We start from the raw sequence: 13,442 nt of genomic DNA, 5'->3' as shown, positions 1-13,442 counted from the left end.
CCTCTTGAACATGTCATCCATCCATGACTGACAAGGGTTGGACTGGCCTAGCGGGAACTCTGGAGATTTGCTGGTAGTCTTCTGCACCTTTGGCCGCTTTCGTGTGGTAACCTATTTTATTTTCACATGTTCTCACAGTAAAAGTAAGGGTTGGGCTTGCTGAAAATGTGTAATATGTGGCCTCTTTTAGCTCCCAGTTAATCCCCCCCACCCCCAGAGTCTCCATTTTGTATTTGCTCTTCCTCTTCACCCTAGGTGATTTTCACAATCATGCACTGCTCTCCTCTTCCACGTTCATCCTCCTTTTCCCAACTTCTCCTCTGACAGATGGTCTCTAGTCCCCCTTCCCATCTCTCACTGCACAATCCTCTCAGTTTTGCAGGCTCTACTTCCACTCCTCTTCTACTCTCACTTTCTTGCGCATCTCAGTCACACTTCTCTCCCCCTTGCCCTTCTCCCCATTTACCCACCTTTTGTCCCCACCACATCTGTTCCTGGCCCGAAACACACACACACACACATACATGCACCCACACACACAGAGGCGCACCCCCCATACACATCTTCTCTCTGCACACCCTCACACCTACCGCTATAATTCACATTAACCTCCCACTCTCACGCCCTGTCAAACACTCTCTCACTTGCCATTACCTCTTTCACTACCATTAGTTCCACCCTCCCCTGTCCTCATGTCTTCCTCGCTCTGCTTTGTTGTCCTTCTTCACACACTGTCTCAGACACACTACTTTTCACTACCCCATTTCCCCTAATTGACACACCTCTACTCAAGCCCTTGCTGCTCTTTCTCACTCACTTTGTAAAAGGGCCCATTGTTAAATTGACTGTGGCAAAATAATCTGATGAAAAATCAAGAGGTAATAGTAACCAATTTCACATTGTAAATGATGTAAATATTACAATTATAATGACAAAAACAAGCACACAAAAAATGAAATGCACTTTTCAATTTTAATATTAAAAATAAACATACGTGGAAGGCACTACTTTTTATTTTTCATTTGTATTGTTGCATGGTTAAAAAAAAATGACCTTTAACAATCAAGAATCCAAACACGATAACGTTAAAATTCACATGCAATAGTCATTCACCTGAAATTCATAGTTAAAATTCATAAAAGAATGCAACACTTCATCAGTAAATTGAAACCAAAAAAATCCCAAAAGATAAGAAATCATTGTGTTCCAGTGGTCTTCAAATTTCAAGGATTTTAGAAAATGTGTAACTTCAATAACAGTGGGAGTAGTGTGTCCAGACACACATGCAGACCAAACCTCTTCTTCTTGCCCCCATTTTAAGTCAGTCTGAGAATTCTTTTTAAATGAATCAACCTCCAACCGTGCGCAGCTGGACCGGCTATAATAAATGTTTAAGAGTTTCACAATTAGCCTGGTCCTTGCAAAACCGACAGCCAGTCTGATCTGCTTCCAAATGACCAAATCTGACAATGATCTGTTTGGTCAGATACAGGTTCCATCTGAAGAGCAAAAAAAAACATATCTTACTGACTTAACTGGATAAAGCGCCAAGAAGGGTGCCAATGTTCCAAACTTCTTATGGTCGCCATGTAGAATATGCAGGCATTTTCTCTATTGTTTGTGACCAGTCATTTTCAAATAAGAGCTTCTTTGCCCTACAAGGGTTATCCCTTAGCTCTCCAATAGAGCTTCTGATCTCTAAAACAGATGGAAGGCATTATTGTAAAACATTGTTTTTTAAAGAAGATATCCATTGAAAGCAGACATTTAAAGGCATGGTCTAGTAAAAATTTTTATTGTCCCTACGGGTCGGCCATGTTTTTTTAAGCCTAAGTGGCTCGATTTTAGAAAACTTTCCTATGGACCTTACCCGAGTTTTCGTCCATTAAACGCACGCGAAAACAAGCACCAGGGAGCTGCCATTTTGTGATAATCCTATCATTTCCCCCATCGCCCTGGCTGACCTGCTTTTGCGGCACTAAATCATATCCCCCGCCCCTGAGCCGGTCATCAGCAGACTCGTACCGCCCATTTCCCAACGCCAAAGCACGTCTTGTGTCAACATTCGCTGCGCTTCAGCTAATGACGTGTCGCCATGGAAATGGCAGGACGCCTCTTTCCTCAATAAGTATAAACAGACCGTTTCACAACACACAGCAGCAGATTTTCGATTCCATTCCTCTCTCTGTGTTACTTAGAGTATTCTGTGACTCGTTTCTGTGCTCTGGTCAGCTACCTTCGCCGCTTGTAGGCCGTGTGAACACCTGTACCATCTCGGTAAATTATTTTACTTTGTTTACCACACAATGGGCCTCATTCCGACCCTGGCGTTAACCAAGGCGCTATTAGCGCCTTGGTTGACGCCGTTATCACTCCGACTCCGCCATGGTGAATGGCGGAATTACCGCCCCATTCCAAGGTTGGCGGGGGCGGTAATTCCCCATTCACCATGGGCCCTTCCCCATTCCCATTTTTGCCCCATAGGGCTCAATGGGAATGGGGAAGGTGCTAATTACGGCACTGTAAATTACGGTGCCGTAATTAGCTCCAAGGTCCCTTTGCGGGTTGGTTTTTTAACGCCTGCAAAAAGCAGGTGTTAGGTTCCAACCCGCAAAGGGAACTCGGAATAGGGCGGTAAGGGTTTAACGGCACCGGTCTCGTTACCGGTGACCGTTAACCCTTACCGCCCGACTCGGAATGAGGCCCAATGGCTACAATAATGCCCTACATGTACGAGCCCGAGTATACCGAGGAGGAACTACTGGAAAGGGAAGCACGCGAAAACTGTGGTGGAAATACTACTTGAAAAATGGCGGTCACTGATGCACCACTTTACCAACGTTCACCGCTGGACAGCAAATCAACATTTCCACCAATGTGAACATGGCCCTTTGTCCCCAGAGGAGGCACGGAAGAAGAAGTGGTTGATTCCATCTTCACCGACACACAAAGCCATTGAGAAGATTGTTTTCGACAAAACTCTATCAAGAGATTTGAGAGGACTGACAGAATTCTGTCACACAGGAGATTTGGAGGTGTTCCACAATATGTGCCTAAAGTACAGGCCAAAGCACTTGCATTTTAGCTTTCAGGGCATGAAACATCGCACTCTACTAGCGGTCTTGGCCCATAACAGCAATGTCGGACGTGAACAATCTAGGACTAGGGGTAAAGTAAGGATGCCTCGCTACACTAAGGTGTTTTCAAAACGAAGTAAGCAATGGGTGATCAAACCAGTCTATGATGAAATGCAGTTCGACTTTGTGAAAGGCCTTATTGTTGCTGTGTTAGAGAAGCACAGATATGGAATTTTGGACGTTTCTGTGCAGAGCAGTGATCCATTGCCACCGAACATTGCGACTGTGCCATGCCCACCCGAAGCACAGCTGGTTGTGAAGTACAAATCCCGGTTTAAATAATTGCAATACGATTGTCTTTTTGTAAATAAATGTTATTGTACAGTGTACCTGTAACCCTAACCCCTACCTTCACCATCATGGGTGGCGAACAAGCTGGGTGTCATCTTTGAATTCTCTCTATTCACCTCATATATGTGTATGTATATATTTTTCTCATGTCTCATCTCATGTAAATGTAAATGCTGTGCACTGTTAACGGAGGGGAGGCTTGCGTATTGCAAATAATAAAACAAACAAACAAACAATAAATCTCAATTTTAACTCAACTCCTGTGGTACTTTATACTTTCCCTGACCTTCCGTCAAAAATTAAATGTCTCAATTTGGGCTGCAAAGCTCGCAGACAACGGTTGACAAAATTGGGGCACTTAGAACGCGCCAGCCAAGCGGGCCATGGCATTTGGGAGAGAAGCCAGTTCGCATTTGCACATTGAGGCGCGCTACATAGACGGATTCTAAACTTCAAGTTCTCACAGATGCCTATACTACGTGATGTTGCAAATGAAGAATGCGAAGGACAGCGCCCAGATGAGGCCCACAAGTCGCACTGGAAGTATAAGGGTCTATTGTTTTTTGACCTTGAGACAGGGACCATGCCGAAAGAACCACATTTGAAGGGGGTGCGCAATAACGTAAGAGACGATAAGGCAGAAAATTCAGAAACTAGACCGAGTTTAATTTTAGTTCAGTATACGAAAAATCGTTGTCAAGAGCACGGTCCGTTTTACAGACTGCATTACGAAGAGACACAATGGAAATTTCAAATATAATGTAAGTAAATCTTTACACGCTTTTATACCGGAATGAAGATTTAATGAATGGATGCATGAATAAATGAATGAATGAAGAGCTAGGAAAAGCAAGGAAAACGTGTTCGTAGTGGGCACATGGGCATGCAGGTCCACTGGTCTCACCGATCTCGGTCCTTGGCCCAGCCACTTTTCCATGCACTGCCTACCTGCACTACGGGACTGTCTCTGCATCCTTCAGCCCCTTCTCCCGGCATTTACCTTGCACTTGCCACCAGCTGGCCCTATTATTTAATTTGTATTCAACTAACCATGTACAGCACTTTTACCCCCCTCCCCCCTTCCCCATGCGCGATCAGAAAGACACCTGGCCTAGTAGGATCGTTGTCTGTCTGCCCTTGTTCCCCACCTGCCTCGTCGCGCCTAGAAACACTTGAGTATAGGCGCGTTACAAATGCCATATCATATATCATATCATTCCTCACGCATGTAGACTAACTGTCGTTTATCATTGTGTGTTGGCCTCGATTTATTTTGTTACTTTTCGCATTGATTTTAGAGCCGAACATACTCCATTGAACTATGCTTGCAAGCAAATAGTTTCTGATCGGCTGTAATAAATAAAATAAGTAATATTAATGAAGATCGGCTGGCGAGACCAATTATAATTTTTTTGTTTTCATAACAGGTATTTGCTCCCCTTCTGCTACTGCCATCGGTTTGAGACACCAGCAGATGGCTTTTACAGTAGACACCTGCAGCTTTGTGTGAACAACTGGCGCACACTGACAATTTTATGGGACGATCGCCAAGGGCCCACATGCCCTTACGCTGTACTAGTGGCTAGAAGCAACATATCAACCTTTACGATGGACTAGTGCCTAGTTGATGGAACAGCCTTGCGGTTCACCGTGCTTCCAAAGTGCTTCTTTTAACGAAAAGCAACACCCTCTGTACCATGGCGGATACAGATAAAAGAAAATAAATGGCATTCGGAGTTCATATGGCAATTGCTGAATATTCTCTAAACATTTAATGTAAAATAAATGTACTTTACCAAATGTACTGTGTTGCTGTTTGATTTTAAAGTACAGTTTCATATTCCGAATTGTGGCACGCTGTGTTGGAGATGGTCTGTGTTGGTTTCCGGGTTCTGTGTGGAGTCGCGTAGAAGACGACTGGGTGCTTTTGCCTACGCAACACAGTAACGTCACGGAGAGAGGTGGGGAATATGAATGTTTGGATAATGTCAGGCTCAGGGGCGGGGGAATTGATTTAGTGCCGCAAAAGCAGGTCAGCCAGGCGATGCGGCAAGTGATAGGATTATCAGAAAATGGCGGCGCCCTGGTGCATGTTTTCGCGTGCGTTTAATGGACGAAAACTCAGGTAAGGTCCATAGGAAAGTTTTCTAAAATCGAGCCACTTAGGCTTAAAAAAACATGGCCGACCCGTAGGGACAATAACATTTTTTACTATTCCTCATTCCGAGTACGGCGCTAACCAATGGCGCTATTAACGCCTTGGTTGACGCCGTACCCGGAACGGCAGCGCCTTGGTGGATGGCGGAATCACCGCCCCATTCCAAGGTTGGCAGGGCGGTAATTCCCCATTCACCAAGGCTCTTCCCCATTCCCAAATGAGCCCCCATAGGGCTCAATGGGAATGGGGAAGATGCAAATAACGGTGACCGTTCATTACGGTCACCGTTATTGGCTTGGAGGCCCCTTTGCGCCCTCGACTTTAACACCTGCTCAAAGCAGGCGTTAAGGGCGAGGGCGCAGAGGGAACTCGGAGTATGGCGGTAAGGGAATACCGCCACCGGTCTCGTTACCGGTGGCCGCTATCCCTTACCGCCATACTCGGAATGAGGCCCCATGCCTTTAACAACGGGATGCACAGCCACTTTGTTTACTATGAAAAGGTCGGAGTAACCCAAACACCCTGCACAATTCCTTTGTTATGTTCACATTAACAACTGAAAATGTCCAATGTTTTCACCTTTAACTGTACAGTTTTATTTTCTGCTCCCTTCTCTTGCCTCAGGCAAAGTGAACTGATGCCTTTACCCTGCAGGCTGCTCTCCTTGAGCCGCCTCCTTCACCTCCCTGACCACCTGCCAGTGGATTTTGTCTTCATTTATTTTATTTGGATTTCTTTTTAGCGCTGGCCCTACCCAGATGGTCTTGGTGCGCCTTACAGCATTCAAAGTTTAAAAAGGTGGGAGTTGAAAAAAGAAATTGCAAAATGTTTTCACAAAAGTATACGAGTATTAGGATAGACACGTGATAGCTGTGAAGGAGGGCTTCATCCACCATCCATACTCCTCTAGTTAGTGTATGTTTTTTGTGGTCTCTTTCTTTCTTTCTTTCTTTCTCTTTTTCATTATTAATCACCCCCGTTCTTGTGCTCTTCTTCCTCACCTAATCTCCCTCTTTCTTCTTGGAACCCTCTTTGTCTTTACTCTGTCTGTATTTCTTTTCTTTGTTTTATATATTTTGTTTATTTAAAAGGTAATACATAAATAGTATGTTCACAAGCAATCTCGTAAGTGAGAATCAAATACAAGAAAGACAATATCCATTTTGTATAAATGCAAATTTGATATCTTTTGATCTACCATAATCCTATATTTCATAGCATCCCAATATCATTTTAAATCCCTGTCTATTTAAATCAGTTGTAAAAATACCTTTTAAACATTACTTGAGATTTTAAGTGCAGAATGTGCATATAGACACTAATATACAAACAAGACAAAAACAAGAAAAACATTATTACTATGAGAACAGATATGTATTTAGTTGAATAGATTAACAATCGTCTATATTGCAGTCTAAACATGAGGAAACTCTAAATTATTCTAATTAAAAACTCTTCAATAAGTTTCATATTTATGAACCATATAATTCATTAAACGACCCCTGCACATCTAAATAAGAATCCACTTGATCTTGTTTTACCCTACTTTCTGAAAATGTGACAATGTTTGAAGGTCTATGATCCAATCATCTATTTGAGTTTTTTTTTTCTTGTTTTCCAAACTTGTATTATTTGTTTCTTTGCCATTATTAAAGCTTTATAAATCAAGATATTGTGGCCTTTACAAAAGCCAGAAAAGGTGACAACCATAAAAAGGTTGGTTTGAGTTGGATGTCTAATGGTTTCCTTCCCTATTTTCATATGTATTCTCTCCAGCACTTCGGAACCAAAAATTCCTCATTCTTGTGCAGTTCCAAAGCATCTGATATAGTGAGCCACCACCTATAAGCAGCAGTTGTCATTATCTAATAATCCCAAATGTATCATTTTCAAAGGAGCCCAGTACAAACTCCTACCACCTCCTGTTGTACCATTCTTAAATTGAGATCCAGTTTTGTGTTATACATTTTTTCACTTATCTTACTCCACTTTTACGGGGAAATATTGATGCCCATAACCTCCTCCCATTTCTCCCTTATCTTGTCCCATTGAGTGACAAGTGATGATTTTTTTCAGGCATAAAAGAAAAGAAGGTGAGGTGAGTCAAATAGTTTGCATAAATCTGGTTTGTCTGTGCATCATTTGTATCCTTTGTGCTAATAATATTGTTTTTAATGTTTTTTTAAAGCTAGATATCAAGTCTTTTCGTGTCTTCCTAAATGGCACTTATCCTTCATTCAACGAAAAGAAGCAATTATAGTTTCTCCTTCGGAAATATATTTAAGTTTTCTCACACCCTTTGCTAGCCAGCTTTTCCAGTATAACATTTAATTATTAATTAATGGAGCTGTATTATGCCATAGTGATGCCCTTTGTGCAATGATATCTTCTTTTGATTTTCTTTTAACCACAAAATAAACACTCCACATGTTGCTGTGACCATGGGAAGATCTCACCCCATGCGAGGTGTATAGTTAATTAAGTATAGGTTATCCAACATCATATGTAGACTGCTTGCATTTCTATTCCTACCCATGGGGGAGATTCCATCAATCTATTTGTGACCCAATAAGCTGATTTCTTTAAGGATAAAACCCCTTTAGTAATTCTCTAGATCAGGATATCCAAACCCACCTTTTTGAATACTCGGAATTAAACACTGACAACAATGTTTGCTGTCTTATCCTCCTCCAGAGAATATCTTGAAATACTAGATTAACTCTCGTTGCATACTGTCACTCTGTTGCTGTGTTTCAGAATGTTTAGTTCTTTTAGGGATTTACTGATTTTAGCTTAATTTCGTTTTTAGCTATTGTATTTATTAGGTAGCTACAGACTGATTTACTTAGGCGGGAAGGGATTGTTTGAAAACCCACTTTTGCCTGATTTTAAAATCTGCTGTTACTTGGGACTACATCACCCATCTTTGCCAGCGTGTTCACATTGGGGATCTGAGTCCTAGTTTCCTCCAGATCCGATTCACCTTTCAGGGTTATAACAAAAGGGAACTACATTTCCTATTACCCTTGAAGTCCCGAATTAGCAAGTCAGCGCGTGTCCGAGTTTACGCAGGAACACAGGTTCTCCAGTCCCAGGGATTCTATTACTTTGTGTTTCCTGCAATGTATATACAATTAGGTAAATCGTTTTATATATAACTTTGCCAAGGGATTGCATTCCGAGCTAATGCTGCTTTTACAAGTCCAAAAGGTTTGAAGGGAGGTGCAGGTAAAACTTTACATGGAGGAGTGCAGCGACAACTAGACATCTTCACTTTCTACCTTAAGAGCAGAGAATACAGAAACATGCCAACCACCAGCTCAGATAATTAGTACACTTGGTCATGGGGACAGAAGTCTACCATTAGCAGATGACCTAAGCGCTCAGGTCGGGAGTGAGATTATGGAAAAGAAGAGTGCCACAGAGGAGCAATATCTAATTTGTCAGTATAATACTATTGAAGTTTTAAACCCTTGGAGGCAATTAATGCTAAAAGCTGATTGCGACATATTTCATAAAGACACCCCCACAAATAACGAAAGATTAGCTGGTCTTGGTAACAAGACAGCTGCACAATCTCAGATGGACTTGAAGGGACAAGGGAAGGTAAACACATCCAAGTCACTCAATCCATTAAATTAACATTGCTAAATACACAATCATTAGTAAAACATGTGGTGGACATACATGATTACATTGTGGACAATAAGGTTTTATAATAATCAATTAGAGAAGGCTGATAACAATACAAGGCACCTTTTTGATATGTTTAAACAGCTGGAGAAACCCAAGGTCCTGGAGAGGCCGCTTTTAACAAATAACGATGATTACACGAGAGTGCAACAAGCCTTTCAGGACAAAGTTTTGCTAGCATGAAATAATATTGAAAAGAACCTAAACAATGAGGAGCTAGGGAACATAAGAGGAGCAGGGGGAGGAGCTGCGATGTTATAATTTTAAGCCAACATCTGTCTTCGACATGGAGATGATGCTAAACATCATGCAACCCACCCCATGTCCAGGTATTTCGTGCCATCAAAAATCCTCCTAGGGAACATCAAAATCTTCCCCCATTCCTTAGGTGATTTGTCAACTCATTGTTTCTCTACAATCTAGTACCTAAAGACACCAAAGCTGTGATGGTAATGCCCCTTGTTAAGAAACCAGGACTGAATCACTCCACTCATCTACTGCTCACTCCACTCATTTACTGCTCCTGCTTTCTTCCCGTCCACCATTGGGCTCCAGGAGGTGGCATCGACGGACTTGAGTTACAACACGACTAGGTAAGCCCATCTGGGCTTCTGTTTAATTTCACTGCCTTTTTGCTGGCATTCCATGCTGCAGCACATTCTGGGGTCATTATGTGTTGCTTTCAATCTTGTGCACATTGCAATCACACGCAAGCGTGTTACTACCACTTCCACTGCTGTGTGCACTCCTCTGGTCAGCTGGGCCTGCATCCACAATGGGCATTTTCGTTTTTACATCATGGTTGCAGCATTTGTTTGTCCTCCAGGGACTGGAGTGCCTCACCATCCTCGAGCACTGTAGCTGCAGTGATTGGCCCTTTTCTCCATCAAAGGGCCAGTAGGAGACAGACAGATGTTAGCCAGCTGTCCCCCCTAAGTCCCACACAAAGTTCCCTGTCTGCGCCTGTCCGGGCCTAGCTGGAATTGATGCCCCCCCACACTTCTCCCTCTCAGCACTTTGTGATGACGTCCCCTGGTGTTGGAGGAAGACTGTGATCTTGGCCCACCAGAACTTTACGCAGTCCTGCAGGTCTGCCTGTGAGTTTGCAGCTTTCCTAATTTTAATTTATGTGACTTTTCATCTGCAACCACTTTTGTTTTTGTGTGCCTAGTGTGCCTCTCCCTTCCACCCCTCTCCTACTTCATGTCTCATGCACTTATCACTATGAGAAACGCTGACAGGCACTCACTTTTATCTCAGTTCCCTGTTCGTCTTACCCTACCTCCCTCTCCTTTCTTTATGCATAGCTCTTGCATTATTGAAACGACCGTCAGGCATGTATAATAATCTATGTCATATGTTGTAAACAGTTTGTATTCCTCCTTGTTCTATGTTGTACCTCTAAATGCATAGCACTTGCCCATTCTGAATATTCCAATGCCTATTAAGAATGTCAATTTTTGCATTAACTACTCACCCTCTTTGCATTGGAGCGCTTCGAAATGCTTGTTAAGTGTTAAGTGTATTGGCACTATATAAATGACCAATAAATAAAGAAATAAAATCCAAAAGTCCCATCTAATTTGAGACTGATTACAAGCACCCCATTCCTACTTAAAATTGTAGACAAAATAGCGGCTACACAAATGCGGGACCATCTTGAAATATCAGAATCTCTTTATGCAAAACAGTCGGGGTTCAGGCATACACATGGGATGGAGACCTCATTCCTGGATCTTCAAACGCAGATGGTATGTACTATTGAGGAAAGTAAAGCCGGGATGCTAATCCTCTTGGACTATCTGCAGCATTCGATTTACTTGACCACAGATGCCTACTACAAAAATTGTCAGATGCAGGGAACTGTTCCAGAAACACCATTGAATAGCTGAAATCTTTTCTGAGTGACAGAACTTCAAGGATTGGCTAAAGGGATGCTACCTCGGAACCAAATAAAATAGAATATGGTGAACCGCTGGGTGCATTCTTGTCATCTGCACTTTTTAATATCTATATAAAGCCACTATGTGACCAGATGGACAGATGGGCCTCGTCTTTACTAATTACGCAGACAACATCCAACTGGTGATGGACATTAGTGGATCATATGAAAAAGACACAGAAAAGCGGAATAACATATATGGCTCTATTAAAAATTGGATGCAGAACAACTGGATGTATCTGAACAGTTAAAGCATGGAGCTTATGGTATTTGGTTCAGTACAGGTCAGGGCTGAAGTAGGGTCAGAGTACATTGTTTTTGATATAGAGGGAAGCTCCATACCTGTGTCAGATAAAGTCAAAACTTGTGCAATCTACATGGACGCTTCAGTGGGTGCGAAAGCCCATGTTGAGGGTGTTGTGAAGAACTCACATTATTATCTTAGAGTCTTACAACAAGTTCAGTCATTAGTGATACCTACAACTGCAAAACACTAGTAAGAGCTATGATAATGCCAAGGCTGGACTATTGCAATGCCCTGCTGGTAGGGGCTAGCAAAGACGGTCTACAGAAACTACAAGTAGTGCTAAATGATGCTGTGACATTGTATGTAGCATCTCAAGAAGAGATCACAAAGGTGCGAAAGGTACATTTCAAAGTCCTCACACTAACTCACAAATGTATTTATGGGGAAGCCCCGAGATATTTGGATCAAAGGCTGGCCCACCAGAAAATAGACAGATCATTATGTTCAAGTACTACACAATACCTCTCGGTCCCAGGGGTAAAAATAACAAGGGGAAATGGAAGATCATTTCCTGTTCAGGCGGCCGTGGAATGAATTGCCGGTAAAATTAAGGCAGGACAGAAAACAGGACACTTTCAAGAAACAGTTGAAAACTGTGCTATTTAAATAAGCTGCCAGCTAATTGCTTATCATCTATATATTTGTCCCATTTACAAAATGTCCACGTGCCTATGTGACACCCTGATGCCCAAGGGCTATGGCGCGGTAGAAATAAATAAATACATATTCTGTATATTCTTTTAAGCATACCTTTATCATGTTATGGGTAGTGATTGAATAATATTCAATGTTTTGGGTAGCCATACAATTTTAATGGTAGTTACTTTGGGCCAGATTCCCAGTTGGAGTTTATTCCATTTCCCAATTTCTTTCCTCATATCTTTATTAATTGTGTTCAAATAAATTTCTACAATACGTTTTACATCTGGAGTTAAAAAGAATGCCTAGGTACGTTACTGTGTCTCTAGACCACTTACATACCCATGTTTCAAAGTAATCTCTACAACAATCTATTGAAAGTGGAAGGATTTCTGATTTGACCAATTAATTTTGTGTCCCGAAAACCTACCTATTTCCTCAAAAATATTTTTAAGAACAGTACAGAACTTACTGGGTTTAGTAAAGAGTATCACCATGTCATCTGCATATGATAGTACCTTATTTTCCTTTGATCCAATACTTTCTGCTAATGTCTGTATGCAATCTTAAACAAATATGGAAACAGAGGACACCCTTGCCTGGTACCTCGTTTTAATTGAAAAACATCTGATATCAATCTGTTAGCACACATTCTAGCTAGTGCCCCTTTGTCTAAACTTTGAACCATTTGTAAATAAACAGGGTCCGAACCCCATTTTAGCTATCTATTACAACATTTTCCAATTAACCCTGTCGAAAGATTTCTCTGCATCCAAGAAAAAAAGTGATGTATCTCCTGTATCCTTTCTAGGTAATCTCAATATATCAATAAGGGTTCTAATATTGTTATAATCATGTCTTTGCTTAATGAAACCCGTCTGTGAGTTATAAATAATATTTCCTGTGCAGTCGTTTTAATTTATTTGCAAATACCCTCATTCATTTCTTCCGTAGTCACTTGCCCTTCCAGTATATTCCGATTTTCAATTTAGGGACCAGAAGGTTGATCTTCCCAAAGAATTCATCAAAATCAGAATTTGTAGGTTTAACACCTTCTGCATACAGTGATTTATAAAAGGACTAACACATTTCACATATACCTGTATTTGTCATCATTGGTCACCATGCTCTACACTTTTAATTAGTGCTTGCTCGCATATTCCATTTCATATATTTGCTAGTAACCTTCCCCCATTTCTCTATTTTCCCAAAATATTTATTTTGTGTAAAATATTCCTTTTTCCTCCATTGAGTTCACTTTAATTTCAAGAATTT

This window comes from Ambystoma mexicanum, chromosome 2q (assembly GCF_040938575.1).
Source record: "Ambystoma mexicanum isolate Mex_15411 chromosome 2q, UKY_AmexF1_1, whole genome shotgun sequence".
NCBI lineage: Eukaryota > Metazoa > Chordata > Amphibia > Caudata > Ambystomatidae > Ambystoma > Ambystoma mexicanum.
The sequence above is the reverse complement of the archived record's forward strand: the minus strand, read 5'-3'. Positions refer to the sequence as shown.